Genomic DNA, 17,296 nt, shown 5'->3' on the forward strand with positions numbered 1-17,296 from the left:
TACCAATAAACATATATCCACAAGTAATTATTTTCATGTATTAAATGGAGTAGAGCACAGTCATCACAAACCTGGGATTTGGACCAGAAAGTCCAGGCTCTGGCACCCGTGTGGAAAACTGGGCTGACCCAAAGTTAGATTAGTTTCAGGAGCCTGCATGTCATAGACGCTGGACCAACACCACCTATTACCGGTTCGTAACAGACCTGCTCCAGCCTCACGTAATTTCCAGAGTGCTCCTTCCTGCCTGTTCTTCTGTCTCTGGCTTTATTACCCCTATAACTTCACAGATGGCTGTCTCCTCTGTCATTATCTTCTCCTCGTACCCCAACAGGACTCTGACTTGGAGGAAGTTGGAGGGAGGTGAGTAGCTTTCCTTAACTAGTGACCTGCAGAGCCCAGGGGACAGAGAGCCACGCTGGGTTAAGTTCCCGGTGGCCCTGGTGGCCGTCCCAGAAGAACCCCCCTGAGGCCTCACCCCGCACTGCTCCCTCAGCCGCCGCTCACTCATGATCGAGCCCACAGTCTGTGTTTTCTCTCCCCAAGGGTGAGGTCACACCTCCTTCCAGCCTCACGCAGACCAGGAGCTGAAGGGAGATCTCTGAGACCGTGCTGCTGCCACCATGAGCTCAGAAAACCTCGGAGACCGCTCAGGGAGGCAGCTGCCTCTTTTCTGGCCAGTTCCTACACGTGACCCAGAATTGAGAGTGGTTCCTCCAGGCAGAGTTAACCTACAGAGGAATCAAGAACCAAGAAGAGGATGGAAAAGCGTCCCGGAGCCCCTCAGGGGGGCCATGTGAAGTTCCCCCGACGGGAGTGTGTCCACAGAGCCTCTTTCCCAGTCGTCTCCTTGAGGAGCCACTTGCTCGGTGCTCACGTCCTCCCACACTGCCCTCTTGCTAGTGACTCAGAAGTGAGGCCAGGACAGCCCATGGGGAGGGGGAGAGCAGAGGGAGTCCCCAAGGCCAGGCAGGGCAGCAAGAGGAGGTCGCCCAGGGCCCCTGGAGCTCCTCCTGCCCTCTCCCTTGGCCTGAGCCTCCTCCTGCTCCCAGAGCCTGGGGCACCACCACAGACACCATTCCTTCAGCTCTCACCCTGCCGCCTGCCCAGCTGCTCTGCAAGACTCAGCGGACAGTGAACCGAACCCGTCTACCTTTGCCACCTTCCCCTTGGAGGGGAGGGGTGACGGGGTTGTTCACAGGGTCACATCTGGCTCCACCTCTCCTTCAGCTGGTTGATCCCCTCCCCTGCCCATTCTGAGTGTCTGCGATTAGGATCCTCTCACATAGTGGTCTCACTCAATGGTGGGTGGTCCTAAACCCTTTTTTAAAATTAGGTAACACTGGTTTATCATGTTCTAGAAGCTTCATGTGAACAATGCTGCACTTCTCCTTCTGTGTATGCTGCAGCGTGCTGCTGTAGTCTGTGCTTAGATGCTCAATCGTTTTGACTCTTTGCAACCCCCATGGACTGCAGCCCACCCGGCCCCTCTGTCCATGGGATTCTCCAGGGAAGAATTTTGGAGTGAGTTGCCATGCTCTCCTCCAGCTGCAGCATACTCACTACCAAAATTTACTTGAAAAAATCCCTATGTCGCAGAATGAAGAAATCACAGGAGTTTAAATTAAGGGGGAGTCAAAGTCATGTCCAAGAAGTGTCTGACACTTGACCTTGGGTTCCACCTCTGAGCTTTCTGCTCACTGGCCTTGGCCTGTCCCTTCTCCTGTCTGGGTCTCACGTTCTTCTTCTGTGAAATAAGAATAATGCCTCTGTGTGTTCATGTACCAGGAAACACATCTTACATCGTGTCCCAGCCCCTCCCATATATATATATATATCCTAGTTGCCTATGTCTTACCTTCAGTTCCGTAACCTCTAGATCCCTGAAATCACACAGGGATTTTGGTCACTCATTTGAGCAGTGATCTTGCCCTGTACTGATCTGAGGTTAATTATTCTCATTACAGTCTTTATCCCATTTCATGTGAATATTCTTTTGTTTCACTGCCAAAACATGGAGCACGCATGTGCAGGGTTTTGCCAGTCTCTGCTGGGAGCAGGAACTCACAAATCACACACGCCTGGATTCTTTCTCTGTGAGTGTGTGCACGTGCTCATTGGTTCAGTCGTGTTCAGTTCTTTGCGACCTCATGGACTGTAGCCCGCCAGACTCCTCTGTTCTTGGGATTTTCCAGGCAAGAATACTGGAGTGAGTTACCATCTCCTACTCCAGGTGATCTTCCCAACCCGGGGATCGAACCCACGACTCCTGTGTCTCCTGCATTGGCAGGCGAATTCTTTACCACTGTCACACCCTAGAAAGCCCTCGTTCTCTTTCTAAAAATTAAAATTGTACATTCCTGAAGACATCTAAATCCCAGGATTAGATAATGATTCTGGAGGGTTGGAAGCCCAATATCATCAAGGTAGTGGCGGTTTCTGGTGAGACCTCTCCACCTGGCTTGCAATTCCCAGCTGCCCTCTAACTGTGTCTTCACATGGCCTTTCCTCTGGAGGAGGGGGCAGGAAGAGAGAGAATCTGGTGTCTTCTTTTCTAATAAAGACAACACTCTTATTGGATTAGGGGCTCACACTTATGACTTCATTTTACCTCAATTGCCTCTTTAAAGGCCCAGTCTTCGAATACAGTCACTGGGGGTTAAAGCTTCAACATATGAATTGGAGGGTGATGGTGGGAAAAGCAGTTCCGCCAATAACCCCTGGTGACTCTACCAACAGCCCAGGTGATCACTACTCAGGAAGATGAATTTCAACAATTTATACTAAATAGCACTTAAAAAATATTTTGCTCTAGAATTTGTTGCAGTGATCATATTATGATAACAAAAGCAGATCATTCTTAAGGCATAAACTTTGTTTATTAATTTAAATAAAAATATACGATCCCTGTCACACATAGATACAATTCTGAAAGGTTACTTCCATGAGTTGTGAGCAAATCTGGTATCCTTGGCCTCTAAAGAGAAGACTTCAACCTGGAGCCAGAGACAAGGTTGGATCACTCAGAGCTTTTTTGTAGTAGAGTTTTATTAAAGTGTAAATGGGGTAGAGAAAGCTTCTAACAAGGACTTCAGAAGGGGACAGAAAGAGTGCCCCCTTGCTAGTTTTTAGCAAGGCATTATATGCCTGATAGCAAGCTGCTGATCGGATAAAAGAAATGCCTCAGACAGAGAGTGCTGTACCGGGCTCCTCTCCCACAACGTGCATTTTGAGATAGAATGGCACCTCTGGCCATAAAACAATTGACATGAATCTTGAAGAAAGGCAGATTTCCAAGCAAATGAATAGTTTCAATAACACAGCTTAAGAAAAACATTTCCATGAGAAATACACATTGGTTAGCTCAAGGTTTGAGAAAAAGTTAAGTTCAGGGGGCACCAGGTAGCGTCATGGCAATACAGGATTACAAGGAGCCTTTCAATCTCATGTAGATAAGGGGGAAACGTCTGCCACTAGCAGTTTATTTCCTCCTGCCACGTGGGGACCCCTATCCTTCCTCCCTGACTGTAATCCTTTATTTCTCCCCTTTTCATTTAGGAGAATATGGCTACTAGGGGAAAAGGGTGGCAATTCTGTTCAGACTGCTTTGAGCTGGCCGGGGACACAGACCCTAAATTGTTGAGGCAGCATGTTCTGCTTACCCTCATATTGAGGATCTTTGATCCAGGAGGCCCCAAGTAATAGTTAGAGAAGGCTGTGGCACGTGCCATGTGTAACTTGAAAGCCTTCATGCGGCTGGAAACAAGTTGAACCAATCAGTGCGTATATATGTGGAAACCATGCACCTGATGTGCTAAGTCACTTCATCCTGTGCGACTCTTTGCAGCCCTATGTACTGTATGTAGCCCACCAGGCCCCTCTGTCCTTGGGATTCTCCAGGCATGAATACTGGAGTGGGTTGCCACGCCCTTCTCCAGGGGATCTTCCTGACCCAGGGGTCAAGCCCACATCTCCTACATCTCCTGCACTGGCAGGCAGAATCTGTACCACCAGTGCCTCCTGGGAAGCCCAACTACGCACCTAGTATCATATTACACCAGAGAGAAGGCTGATGTCCTCAGAGAGTACATGGATCATTGGTAGTCAGTGACTAATCTAGTGATAGCATAAAATACTGGGGAATATTGGAAAACTAACAGATTTCTCTGGACATGGTTTATCTTGCCCTTCTGAGACACCTGTAGATCTAGATGAGATTAGTTTAGAAAAGGGGTCTCATTTAGTTCAGAGAATCGTCAGAGTCCAATATGGTTCTGGGCTAATCAGAGACTAAAGAACCTTTGTAAAGAGAAGTAGGCTTGGGAATCAAGAGTCCTATTTTGAATTAGCATGTTTTAGGCAAAGGTATGGAATTCATGATAAGCATTGGTTAGGAATTTCTGTAATGTCCTCCAGAGCCAAGTGACCACAACATCCTATTTCCCACTATTCCTTGATGAGAGGTAGAAGGCATAAGCATATTCCCAGCTATAAAATAAACTGCACTCCAACGCCTATGAATCCTAAGATAAATATTTTTTTAAATGGAAGAAACTCACTGAATCGAACGATTGCTAAGCAGAGCAAATGCAGTGTACATAAAACTAAGGTAAGAAACCTCTTAATCACACAGGAAATCAATGGAGTGATTAATGATTTTAAGAGAAGAATCATTTTTCCTGTGGCGCCACTGCTGTGAATGATATCTTCATGAACCTGGGCCACCTTCTCCAGTGAATACCGGGGACCTATTACTAGTCTCAACTAACCAATTCATTCCGGCTTGGAGGGCTGCTGCAAACTGCTGGAGTTCCTCCTTGGAGGATGAAGGGAGAGCTACTCCTCTTATGCTATATTCCTTGTTACGGATCCTGTGGGTTAATTTCAATAGGACCTCTGCGGCCAACAGCTATTACTCGTCCTCCATGTGACAAAAAATTTAAATCTTCGCTAAATTTGACATTAGCAAACATTTCAATAATCACATCAACTCTTTTTTCACCAACAGATTTCTTAGTTTTATCAATATTATTAGCTTCTTTGGGATTAAACACTTCGTGGGCTCCATTTTGGAAAGCAATCTTTTGTCCTTCCTCAGTAGTGGCTGTGCCCAAAATCTTTAAGCCGTAAGCTCTAACCATGTGGCATGCTGCTCTTCCAGCTCCTCCGCCTGCCCCAGAACACTTTCTCCAGCTTTCACGGGCACTGTGGAGCAGACTCGATAAGCAGTAAAACATGAGATGCTGATGGCAACTTCTTGTTTAAAGTCCAGTTTTTTGGGAAAGTGTGTAAACAGTGTGAAGGGCTCCCAGAGCAAACTCGGTGTAGCCCCCAGAGACCGTCCTGGTAGTGAACGTCACCTTTCTTGAAAGCAGATACAATCTGTCTAGCAGCTTCTACTATCCCAGCCACATCTCAGCTAGGAGTATAAAGTAGAAGTGGTTTTATACTGTGAGTGCCAGAGCGGATATATGCGTCCACTGGGTTTACACCACATGCTTGGACTTTGGGGAACCGGGTGGTCTTTCAGAATTGGTACAGCAACATCCGACTGGAGTTTCAGCACTTTGGGTCCACCAAATTCAAACACTCAATAGCTCTCAACAACTTCTGTCGCCATGGTGATCTAGATACCTGTTCTAGAGTGGATTGTCAAAATCTGTGAGCCCTCCCCCAGGTTACACAGGGTTAAAAAAAAAAAGCTACCCAATACCATTTATGATCCACCACAAAATCTTCAGCACTTTCCCAGTGACTCAGACAGTAAAGAATCTGCCAGCAATGTGGGAGATCTGGATTTTATCCCTAGGTTGGGAAGATCCCCTGGAGGAGGCAATGGCTACTCACTCCAGTATCCTTGCTTGAAGAACCCCATGGACAGAGGAGCCGGCTACAGCCCACGGGGTCACAAAGAGTCAAATAAGACTCAGCGACTAACACTTTCCCTTTTTCTCTTCACAAGCTCTTCTAACCTCATTCCCTTTCCTTTCATCTAGATATTGAGATCTTTTTTGAGGATGTTGCTGAGTGTCTCTGGGACATACTGAGCAGAGAGGAACTGCTTCTCCTGCTGACTGAATTCCTGAAGAAAATTGAGGCTAATGCTGGTTTGTCCAGGTAACCTGTACAGGTGTATTGGCGTCAGGAAGGTCACCCACACCCTGCAGCACCAGACTAGAGTTTTGCTAGCAGGCACACCTCCTCCAAGCAGGCCACTATGGTGGGGGTTGAGGATGTTCCTTCTCAATATCTCATGAGGAATGTTTCCTCCGTGTCATTTGCTGGCATTGAACAACCTCAGGTTGAGAAAAGATGAAACCTGCAAGGACAGGGCTGGTTATACTACCTTGGACAAATTACTGAGCTATTCTCTGCCTTAGCTTCCTCATCTGTTCAGTTTTATTGTGAGGATACTGAGATCATGCATGCAACGATCTTCCCATAATGAGTGATACAGAGTAGGTACTCAATCAATACTAACATTTAAAAAGCTTGTTGGGAAGAATTTTCTCTCTGGTGATGAGAACCAAGCAGAATTTCCTTTGGGGCAAGTCAGGAAATCCTGACGCCATCGTTTGTATTACTCGGGCTTCTGCCTAGACAAAGCCTTTCTAGTCCCCATCTTGGGAACTGCACCAAGCCTGCAGGATCCTGCTGGCCCATAAAGCAGAGAGGCTGGAGAGGAACTGGGCGGAGCTGGTGGGATCCTGGATCTAGCCCTGCCCGGCTCCTTGGCTCTGGGCTTATGTGTTAGGGCTTCAGATTTGCATGTGTCCGTGGGAATAGCAATTCAGTCTGATGGACTGTGGTGATGGCCTCAGAGTGAACTGCAGGTCAGAGGTGGGGAACCAAGTGCAATCATCTCGTCCAAAAGCCCAGGGAGGCCTGGACCAGGGTCAGACCCAGGGTCAGGGTGGAGCAGAGGGTCCAGGCTGGAGGACGAGTAGGCAGGCTTGGGCAGCATGACCGGGACTAGAGTGAGGAGAGTGGGCCCCGAGGACACAGGACTGAAGGGTCTGTGACCCTGGCAGAGGCCCCCTGAGGGGGAGGGGGGACATTTCTTCCCTCCCTGACAGGATCCCCTCATGCTGGGCTAGAGGGCCCTGGGTGACCCTGTCTGCACAACCTGCCTGGGACCTGGGTTCTCACTCCATCTGGGACCCTCTTCTAATCCACATGGAGCCTCCCTGACATGGAAGGCCTTGTGGCTCAGTGAGCCCTCCAGGGTCACAGTGAGTAGCTGCGATTGTGTGTCATTTGAGGGATTCTGAGGAGCCTCACGCATCCCCACCAATGAGGAAAACACTTCCTCCACCCGCTGTGCAAGTGCTGGTCTCTTCAGGCTCAGCCGTTCAGATGGGTGTTTCCTCAAGTCTCTTGAACCTTTAGAGGATCCACAAAGTTCCACATGGCCTTGGGGTACAGGCTCATGAGGCTGTCCCAAATTAACATGTGACCCCTGAGAGGTCAGGGGTGCTGGGTGCTGGGTCAGGAGTCAGTGAGGTAGGCTGCAGAGACCAGGGGAACCAGCAACACATCTCCTGATCTCCAGGCAGCTAGGGCAGTGGATGGACTCAGGGACCTGCTGCTGGGAAGGCCAAGGACACAAACCTTAGAAGACAGCAGATGGCAGACTAAAGGACTGTTAAGGTGCCTTCTAGTTCTGACTTTGGGCTTTTTATTTTCTACAAATTCTAAGTCACAGAGACAGCCAGTCTGCAAAGGGTGAGGGCACAGTGCCCAGGACTATGCTTTCATTTGAACCAACGGCAAATTTAGGGGAACCCCAAAACCACCCTCAGGTTTGAGAATTCTCTATAGAGCAGACAGGACTCACTGAGAGCCATCCTGATCCCAGTGTATTACAGGAAGCCTGTGGGTTTCCATCAGCCACAGGGCAGAGTCTGGGTGGATTTCACACCCGAAGCTTCGATTGTCCCCAGGATGCGTTACTGTTCTGGAACTCGGTGTATGGCAGGGAACACGGAACACTGCCTGCCAGGGACACTCACCCATTAAAAAAAAATTATCCTGACTTGTGGTCTCCAGCGCTTCCCTGAGGTCAGACTAATGTCCTAGAGTCCAGCTCCTCCAGAGGCCCCATCACATGTCTCCTAGTCAGACTGAACAGTGGCCAAAAGGCCCAGGCAGACAAGGACACTCGTATCAGCAAGAATATTCTAGGGGCTTAGGGACCACTTCCCAGTAGCCAAGGGCAAAGATCAGGTTGACCCCTCGCTACACACCGAGGCCTCCGAATGCAGGCTTTCTGCTCTGATCCCTCTTCTCTTTGTTTCTCTGTGGAGTTCCCACTCACCAACTCTTTCGAAGTGCTGGTGATGCCCTGCCTCTGAGACATCCCTACCAAATGAGTTTTTTTTTTTTTTTGGCTGAGCCACATGGCTCGTGGGATCCTTGGTCCCTGACCAGGGACTAAGTCATGCCCGAGGCAGTGGGAGTGCAGAGTCATAACCTCTGGACCACCAGGGAATTCCATCAAATACCTCTCTTAAGTTACGCGTATCCTAAGGTGACTTTTGTTTATCTGTTAGAGGACTGAAGAAGTATATGGAGCATCTACAAGGCATAAAACCTGTGTTTAATGTTGAAAGAGGAAATTTTACTTTTGTAAATTTCTTTTCTAATTGATTTAGAGCACTCTCTCTGTATTTATGCAGAACAGACGTTTTTGAATCTATTTTACAGACAAGCAAACTGCCTTTCTAACCCCTTGACCTTCATTGTTACAGGGAAGACGTGAGTGCTCTACACGAACATCTGAATGAACTGGAAAGAGACTTGGCTGGGAAGGAGCAAGAAACGCTCCCAGAAGAGCAGCTGGATAGGAAGAGGTTTCTGAAGAAGTTTTCTCAGGTGACACAGCCGCTGGTGGAGCTCAAAAGCAAGCTCCGGGAGCTTGCAGACAGTGTTGGAAAGGTCCCAGGGACTGTACCATCTCCAATGTGGTGGCCCACAGCACCGGCGCTTTATCTGGCACCCTGACCATCCTCGGCCTGGCTCTAGCACCCGTGACAGCGGGGGCCAGTGTGGCACTCTCAGCCACTGGAATAGGGCTGGGAGCAGCGGCTGCTGTGACCGCTGTGTCCACCAGCATCGTGGAGCATGTGAGTAGGTCATCAGCAAAAAACAAAGCCAGTCAATTGATGTCAATTGGTGTCAAGAAGTGGAAGGTGCTCCTAGAGGTACTCAAGAGCAACCCCCACATTGTTCCCACAACAGAGAAACTGGCAAAAGCCGAGAAACACCTTGGAATAAATATACATGCCATGGAGACAGGTGAAGCCAACCCTGGCTCTGAAGTCAATGCAAACGTCTACCTGAGCCCTGGGAGAATCGCAGCCCCAGCCATCCAGCAGGTAGAGGCAGGTTTCAAAGGCACGGCTTTGGCAGTTACCAAAGGAGCCCGGATCGCGGGGGCGGCCACTGCTGGGTCTTCCTCCTGGTGGATGTGGGCTTCTGGTGAAGGAGTCAATGCACCTGCACGATGGTGCAAAGGCAGCATCGGCTGAAACCCTGTGGCAGCGGGCCAGGGAGCCAGAGAGGGAGCTGGAGGAGCTCACCCAGATCTACAGGCGTCTGCAAGAGGAGCCCACTCCACCACCCCCAGAGAGTGAGGGTCCAGGGACACATTCAGGGTCCAGGTGCGGAGGCACATTCTCAGGGAAAAAAGGAGAGTGAGACAAACTTGTTGGAGCTGAGGGTTAGGAAACTGGCGTTTCTGCAGCTGAGCCCGGGAGGGGAGGGGTGAACGTAGGTGATAGATGGGGAGAGAGGAGGAGCCTGGATTAAGGGACGAAGGGGGACTGGAGAATGGGCGGGGCAAGGGAGAAACCTCTAATTTTTTTCACACTATGAACTTTCTATTTGTATTGGGGAATAGTCGATTAACAGTGCTGTGATAGTTTCAGGTGAACAGTGCAGGGACGCAGCCATTCACATACATGTATCCATTCTCCCCCTAACTCCCTTTGCTTCAGAAACCACTTACTTTGAACTAAAGACAACACTGGCTGCAGAATAAAGGGAGAGGCAGGGGAACTGGCAACGAGACACAGAAATACGGAAGGGCTGAAAATGGGGGATAGTCAGAGAGGCAGGATCGTTGGGATCCAGGAGAAGTAGCAGGGGCTACTCTCTCTCGCCCTTCCCGGGGTCTGATGCCTCAGCAAGAACAGTCTCCCCCTGGTGGTGGCCTCTAGCCCGACTTCTCCAACAACTCGCCTTTGAACCCAGCATTTTCTTAATTAGGCTGTGACTTCTTTTGTCTCCTTGTTTCTTTAATTGAAGTAGAGTTGATTTACAATATTCTGTTAGTTCAGGTGAACATCTAAGTGATTCAGTTATACATAATCTGTGTATATATCTATATTCTTTTTACTTTTTTTCATTACAGATTATTATAAGATACTATTATTCCCTGTGTTATACATAAAGTCCCTGTTTTTTTAATCTATTTTATGTATGGTAGTGTGCATCTGTTAATCCCATACTCCTAGTTTACCCCTCTCTCTCTTTAGTAACAACAAGTTATGTTTTCTATGAGTATGAGTCTATTTTGGTTTGTTCATAAGTTCATTTGGACTCTTTTATTTTTTTTTTTGGCCATGCCTAGCAGTTTGTGGGATCTCAGATCCTTAATGTGGGATAAACGTGGCCATAGCAGCAAAACCACCAAATTCTAGCCCCTAGAGCACCAGGCAACCACCTAGACTCCTTCTTAGATTCTCCATGCAAGTGATATTACATATCTGTCTTTTCTGCCAGACTTACTTCACTGAGCATGATCACCTCTAGATCCATACATGTCACTACAGAAGGCATTCTTCCATCCTTTTTATGGCTGAGTGATATTCCGCCGTGTGTATGGACCACATTGTCTCTATCCCTGCATCTGCTGACAACATCTGGGTTGCTTCCATGCTTTGGCTATTGTGAATAGTGCTGCTGTGAACATGGGGTGCGTGTATCTTTTCCAATTGGAACTTTTTCTTTTCCAAATATATGCCCTGAATGGGATCGCTGGATCACAGGATAGCTCTATTTTTAGTTTTTAAGGAACTTCTTTACTGTTTTCCACAATGGCCACACCAATTTATATTCTCAGCAACAGTGTAGGAGGCTTGCCTTTTCTCCACATCATCTTTAATATTGATTGAGGACTTTTACTTGATGGCCATTCTGATAGGTAGGGGGTGATCCCTTATTATAGTTTTGACTAGCATACACACAGGATGAGCTGGTTGGATGGCATCACTGACTCAATGGAGATGAGTTTGAGTAGACTCCGGGAGGTGGTGATGGACAGGGAGGCCTGGCGTGCTGTGGTCCATGGGGTCGTGAAGAGTCGGATGCAACTGAGCGACTGAGCTGAACTGAACTGAATAATCAGCAGTGTTCAGCCTCTTTACATATGCTGGCTAGCCATCTGTATATCTTCTCTGAAGAACGGTCTGTGTAGAGCTTCAGGCAGTGGCTTCTTGATGACCGTGGTGGTGATGATGATGGTGGCAGCAGGGGTGTGGTAACACAGTGGATGGAGCATCTGGCAAGCATCCAGGTGCCCTTTGAGTTCAGGGTGCACCGAGAGACCGACGAAATTCCCATGAAATTCCCAGTGTTGTGTAGGAACAGGGATTGATTTGGGAAAAACAGAAAGAAAGATGAAAGCAGAAGGCATCAACAGGTCAAGGAACTATGCGGTGTGTCAAGGGGATCAACCAGCCTGGGGTCAACAGACAAGGCCTCTCTGACCCTCAGTTTCCTCCTCAGTTGGGGATGGAGCAGAACAAGGTATTTAGGGCCATCTGCCTCTCTCCACATTGTGTTCCACAGACTTCAGTTCAATAAATACGAGCTGATTCACTGAGGCTTCCTTGCATTGACTGATGAGCTCAGCTGGGCTCCGGATGCCCGACCTCCTTCCCCGGGAGCCTGTCGCCCAAGGTCTCAGGGCGCACGTCCTCCATGGCTCCTCCTGCCTGCCCGCTGGGCTCGCATAAAGTCGTTTCCCTCAGACCCTGGAGCACCGCAGGCCCCAGGGACACCCGTGGGAGCCCATGTCGTCTGAATTGGGCTGAGCACGGGGATGGTCTTCCTCCAGCCTCCGGGGACCAAGATGGACACGGGGCACCTGAGGGTGATTGAGAGCCGAGGGCTTGTGTGCAGGTTTGAGGGGGGTTCAGCAGAGGGGTAGGGAGAGACAGCACACGCCTCACCCAGGCTGCCTTCACGTTTCACCAGGACTCCTGCAGGAACTTCCAGAACAGTTTTCCTGTGCTTATCTGGGGGCACTGCCCTGCCTCACCTGTCTATTCCCCACGCAGGGCTAGAATGACTCTTCAGAATATTGATCTTAGCCCTATCTGCTTCCCCTCCTCCACGGCTGCCTATGACTCTGAGCACAGACACTCAAAGCCTCCTTGCAGCCTACCTGCTAGAGCCTGTGGTCCCCCAAGGGCAGAGCTGGAGGCCAGGCTCACTCCATCCCCAGGAGCAGGACTGAGGGGCTGGGGGAAGTGGGCAGGAAGGAGGGAAAGTCCATCCAAGGCCATGTTCTCACCTGGTCACCCATCTGGGATTGCACCTGCCACGACCTTCTGAGGAGCTGTAATGGGATGCCTCAGGTTCCTCCTCTCCAGGGAGGAAAGGGCAACATCTGGGTGTTGCTCTTACCCCCACGAGCCTGCTTCACGGGGCACTGACTCTCTGCGTTTCCATGTGTGGAGCATGTGAGCGCCTAACAGTCTCCCACGCCTGGAGCCCAGGGCAGGAAACCAGAGACTTGGGACTTGGAAATGTTCCCAGGACATCTCCTAAGTCCCTTCACACGTGCTGCAGAGCCTTCTCCACACTTTTGTCCAAACCTCCCTCAGAAGACTTTCCTCAGTGCCTCTGACTCCCTCTCAGCCCATGTTTTCCTGAGGCTTCAACCGGTCCTCTCATTTCTTCTTGAAGATGTCAGCAGTCATGGCCATCACCTGCCTGACCTTCAGAAATGTCAGTTCATTCCTTCATCAGTTCTTCTTCAGTTCCTGGGGAATTTAAATCCTGCACAGACTTCTCTGGGCAGGGTTTCAGGCACTGGGTACAGAACCATTCTGTGTCCACCCCAATCTCCCCCTGAACCCTTAGAGCTGGACTCCAGTGAGCTCAATGTGCGGCTGATGCAACTCCACAGTGACCCGTGTCAGGTGAGATTCTTGTGGTTCTGAGCAACAGAAACTGTGTCTGGCTAAATGAGCACAGAAGAGGATGCACTGAGAGGGAAGAAGTCCAGGTCAGAGGATAGAAAGAATCCCAAATGTGCACAGTTCAGGGAGGACAGGAAGAAGGACGTGTCCCCCTCCAGGATCCCACAGTCTGTCCCCTGAGGTCCCGTGAGCAGGGGCCTTAGGTCCAAACACCTGGAATCCCAGTGTCAAGTTCCCAAGAGACAGAATAACTTGGGCCTGGGGACAGTATCCTTGGACTAATAGTTCAGGCTGAAGGATGAGGAAGATGAATGAGTAACAGGGACCCGAACCCTGGGGGGAATCTCAGGTAGAGACACTCCAGATTGAGTGATTCCTGAATGCACACGTGTCCTCTGCCCAGACCAACAGACACAACTCTCCTCACGCTATTCTGGGTCTAAGTACCCCACACACGACAGCAAGTGCACCGCCCACTTCCCTAGCTGGAGACAAACACGAATCACCTCCACCTGCTGCGTCTGCAGGGATGTCAGGGGTGAAGGGCCCCCGCGCGATGCCAGTGCTTCTCCTGGTCCATCGGGCTCCTTTCCCAGTGCCCTGCCTGTATATTATGTATGTGCAGCAACAGGGAGTGCAGTAGAGACCCCGGCCCCCAGGAGCATTGCTCTCCCGATCCCAGTCTTCACTGGGTCCCACTCCCTGTTCCTCTTTCCTGCGGGGAAATTCACCCCTGTGGAGCCTGGGCTGGGCCATCGCTGTGTCAGCACTGTCACCTGGGTCCTAATCAGGACCTCACTGCACCTCTGAGAGCAGGTGCCTGTCACCCCAATGGAGGACAGGAGGAAGCTGGGCCCAGGGACCAGGAGAATGGCTGATGCCCTGCCTAGGAAGCCATCCTGGGTGGGCCCTCTGGGTGCCTTGAACCTCCTCCCTGATCCAAGTTGAGCTGATTGGTCGGGAGAACTCAGGGTGTCCTGTTCCAGGAGGAAGTGAAGCCAGCATGTGTTGTTTCTGTAACTCAGCTCACCCTGGGTCCAGCGCAGAGTGCCCACCCCCGTGGGAGCCCAGACCATGCTGCTGTCTGTCCCTACCTGCTGTCCTGTCCCCCATGGGGAGAGGTGGGCAGGGATGTGTGCTGCACACACTTGCCAACCACCCAGGACCTGAGTGCCTCTGGGCAGAGCCTCTGTTGACAATTTCGCGTTTCTCTCATGCCTTGGTGCTGGGCATCTTTAAGATCCTGCTCCCATCTCTCAGAAATGCCTGGAAGTTCTCATTAACTTGTTCTTTTTCAAAGGGTGCTGTCCTGGACCTCATACCGGTGATGACCGCTGAATCTGGGCAGAGCCCTCCCTCCAAAGATAGGGACATTGCTTTTGAAAGACAGCAGACGTGTTATGCCCAACCGTTTTTTAACCTGATAATTAAAGAAGCTGTATATTTCATTATGAAAACACTACAACTAACGGTTCAGATTCAGAAAATGGGGTAAAACTTAGAGAAGTAAAAGAATTCCCCCAGTGAGATTATTGGACATCTCCCTACAGTGCAGCTATGTTTTTACAAGCAAATCTCAAAAATCTTTTCATTTCTTCTGTACATACTTCAGTTCATCCCTATATTTTAAAAAGGTCTTTGCCTGGTGGCCAGACCCTAAAGAGTCTGCCCGTAATGCGGGAGACCCAAGTTCATATCCCTGGGTTGGGAAGACTTCCTGGAGAAGAGAATGGCAACCCACTCCAGTATTCTTGCCTGGAGAATTTCATGGACTGAGGAGTCTGGCGAGCTACAGTCCATGGCTTCACAAGTTTTGAACACAAGTGAATGGCTAACACTTTGCAAATGTCTAAGTTCACTCTGCCCATATTGTTGGAATTTAGGCTCTTGCAACTTCCTTCATTTTAAATAACACGGCAGTGAACATATTTGTGTATGAAGTTTTTCCCTCATCTTTGAGGCTGTTTTTCTGGGGGTGGGCCCTGCAGATGACATTGTTGTGGTAGGCTCCGCCGTCCCTGGGATTCTCCAAGCAAGAACACTGGAGTGGGTTGCCATTTCCTTTTCCAGTGCATGAAAGTGAAAAGTGAAAATGAAGTCACTGAGTTGCGTCCAACTCTCAGCGACCCCATGGACTGCAGCCTACCAGGCTCCTCCGTCAATGGGATTTTCCAGGCAAGAGTACTGGAGTGGGGTAAGGGAATGAGTGCTTAAAGGCTCCCTGTGTCTGACCCATCCCCCAAACCCGCCCCTTGCCCCGGGTGTCCCTGCAGGCTGACTTCGCCATCAAGGTGTGGCCAAGGCCATCTATGAGGGCATGTTCACACCACCTGGCGCACAGCCTCCAGTGGCTGGATCCCAGGGCATGGAGCTAATTGAACAGGGGTGTCCTCAGTCTGTGGAGGTGCTGGCTTAGAAGAAAGCTGGTTCTTCTCAGCAAATTGTGTTGCTTGCGCAGAGTATCTAACAATTGGTTACATTCGGATGCTGGGTTATACCGTCTGGGCCCAGCCTCCTCGTCAATGACAGTTGTTGATGAGAGACTTGCCCTGTCACAGCGCTGCTCCCAAGCCACTTGTGGTCCTTGTGCGCCATCCTGCTCCTGGCCCCACTTTCTTGGCTTCCCTTGCTTCGCTCGTTAGCTTCCTAAGTATGTCGAAGCCCCTCTTGACTTTAAACAACCTGTTTAAAGAAACACTCTTTCTCTGATTACCTAGGGCAATGTACCAGAGCCCCGATGTCCACTGCCACCTTTGTTAGAAATGCACAGGGACAGAGACGCCAGCAGGTAAAATCCCTTCAGGGCCCAGGTTCTGTGTTTCTCTGCAAGTCTGACTCCTTACCTGTCCCTTGCTGGCCCCCACGTGCCCCCTTCCTGGCGTCCCTCCACCCCGCTTTCCCTGCACCAGAAGTCTGTCCGCAGAGCATTAAGAGCGATCCAGGGCCTTGGTCTTTCTCTAGGACTCCGTGGTGGCTGGGGTGGCATGTGGTTAGCGGCCAGCTCTCCTCTTCTAGATCAAGGCCCTGGAGATTGAGAGTAACCTGTACCGCATGGGCCAGAGCAAGTTTTTCTTTGGGCTACCGTGCTAGCCCACCTGGAGGAGGAGCGGGAACTGAAGATCACTGACATCATCATCGGCTTCCAGGCCTGATGCAGGGGCTACCTGGCCAGGAAGTGAGTCCTGGGATGCCCACCACCAGCTCAAGGCCCCCAGCTGTCCTGTGGTGGAGGCACTGAGGAAGCAGGGCCTGGCCGCCGTCACCCAGGCAGGTGTCCCCTGGGGAGGCCCACATGACTTTCCTGCCCCCTGCTTCCTGGATTTCTGCCTGAGGTTTAAAGTGAGCAGGCGAGAGGGGTGACTGTGCTCCGATTTTGCCTGCAGAAAAACCCCTGCCTCCCACTGTTGCTCCCTGTGTCCCTTCTGTAGGTGTGACACCCAGATCTGGCTGTCCCCAGAGGACCCTGAGCTCTGGGGAATAGGCATCCTTGAGTTCTAGCAGCTCCTGTGGGAGCAGACTTGTGCAGGTCAGTGGGCAGGGCAGCTGCCTGTTTGCCCCTTGACTCCTCTGTGTCTGGGCTCTGGGGCGTCTGTCCTGCCCTGAGCCCTGAGCTCTAGAAACACGGTGTCAAATGAATGTTTGCAAGACGTGAGCTGCTGACATTCTCCCACCAAACACAAGTCCCTGAGTTGCTGGAAGAACACCCCCCTCTCCCCTCCTCTCAGCTCCCTTATCTGCAAAACACATCAGATACATAACAGTTGGCTTTAAGACCAAACTATGGTTGGCTATCCTCATGGAATAATCTCCTGTCCCTCCCTCAAACCTGGGGGGAGGGGACCATAATGGCCCAGGGACGTTTCCTGGGGTGAAGCCGCCCTGAGGGAAGGGCAGGCGGGCCTCCGTGGGGCATCCAGGTCTACTGCAGCCACTTCTGCTTGAGGCAAACCAGAAAGTTCACCAGCAGTCCAGTAGCAGACCTCTCAGACTGTGGGAACTTGACCTGCATTTCTTCATCTGTGAAACAGGAAAGGCGTGGACGGTGCGAGCACAGTGCCTGGCACTCGCTCAGCCCCGCCCACAGA

At 50.5% G+C, this 17,296-nt stretch overlaps 1 pseudogene; it reads left to right on the plus strand.

The window, feature by feature from the left end:
• The first annotated feature begins 623 nt into the window (after nucleotides 1-623).
• LOC128048194 (apolipoprotein L2-like) lies at nucleotides 624-16,709 on the plus strand (annotated as a pseudogene).
• Nucleotides 16,710-17,296: the final 587 nt, after the last annotated feature.

Source organism: Budorcas taxicolor, chromosome 5 (assembly GCF_023091745.1).
Source record: "Budorcas taxicolor isolate Tak-1 chromosome 5, Takin1.1, whole genome shotgun sequence".
Classification (NCBI taxonomy): Eukaryota; Metazoa; Chordata; class Mammalia; order Artiodactyla; family Bovidae; genus Budorcas; species Budorcas taxicolor.